General features: G+C 35.1%; 1 protein-coding gene across 1 annotated transcript in view; it reads left to right on the forward strand.

Moving 5' to 3' along the window:
- Positions 1–1,339, forward strand: part of TRAK2 (trafficking protein, kinesin binding 2) — a 48,529-nt gene that overhangs the window by 1,093 nt on the left and 46,097 nt on the right. The window lies entirely within an intron of this gene.

The following is a 1,339-nucleotide window of genomic DNA, read 5'->3' on the forward strand; positions in this document are numbered from 1 at the left end:
GGATCGGGCAGTGTTTCGTTCTGCTGTGCATAAGGTCGCTATGAGTCGGTACCGACTTGATGGCACCTAACAACAACAACCATCTTGCAGGAGCAAATCACCAGATCTTTCTCCAGTGGAGCAGCTGGTGGGTTCAAACTGCTGGCCTTTCATTAGCAGTTAGTCACTTACCCATTACGCCATCAGCTCTCCTTATGTGCAAGGCTAAATAAAAAAAACTCTGATCACTTAAACTCATTTAGCTACAAAACCTGACCTGTGGTGCTTTAGCTAAACATATCCTACTTTATCCCACGTTCTTGGAATAGTTATATATTTGCTGAAGATGTATTAATGTATTTAAATATGGAGTGCTGCTACAAAAACAGCTATATAACATATAAAAGCACAGAACTCATTTCTGTTTATTCTGAATCTTGAAACTTGTTTTTTTTTTCATTTTTATTGAGCTCTGGTAGCGTAGTGGTTATGAATCGGGCTGCGAACCGCAAGGTCAGCAGTTCGAAACTACCAGCTGTTCCGCGGGAGAAAGATGCGACTTTCAGCTCCCGTAAAGATTTATGGCCTCGGAAACCCTGTACAGGGTTGCTATGAGTCGGAACCGACTCCATGGCACATAGCAACAACAACAATCCTTATTAAGATACACTAAAGTACGTGCACTTCAAGTGTGCAGTTTGAGTTTTGAAAAGTATAACTACCATTACAATAAAAATTTAGAAAATTTTGCCCCGGTCTCTGGCTCCAACTGTCAGTCTGCTTTCTGCACATAGAATTTCATGTAAATTGAATCTGTGTCTTGGAAAGCAAAATATTTGAGCTTTAGCTACATTGTTATTTGTATCACATCATTCATTTTTATTGTTGCTTTGCAACTATTCAGCTTTGCTCTTGTAGCAGAAAAGCAACCATAGACAATACATACAAGAATGAGTTACCCTGATGCATGATGATATTGAGCATCTTTTCATGTGATGATTGGCCATTTCTACATCATATTTTAGTTATATGCTGAAATCTTTTACCCATTTTTAATTGGATATTTATCATCTTATTATTAAATTATGAGTCTTTATATATCTGCCCCTTGTCAGAGAAATGAACTGTGAATATTTTTTTCAATACTATGGATTGCTTTTCATTTTTTTAGAGATGTCTTTTAAAGAGAAAAAGTGTTTATATTTTATAAAGAATCAGTATCTATTTATGCTTTTATAGTTTATTTTTGTGTATATGTTCTTTTAAAGAAATCTTTGCAATAAATGAGTTTCTTGTATTTTCTTTTAAAAACTTTGAAGTTTTTGCTTTTTAAGTTTAGGTCAGTGATCATTTTATACTT

The sequence above is a fragment of the Chrysochloris asiatica genome, unplaced genomic scaffold (assembly GCF_000296735.1).
Source record: "Chrysochloris asiatica unplaced genomic scaffold, ChrAsi1.0 scaffold00045, whole genome shotgun sequence".
Lineage (NCBI taxonomy): Eukaryota > Metazoa > Chordata > Mammalia > Afrosoricida > Chrysochloridae > Chrysochloris > Chrysochloris asiatica.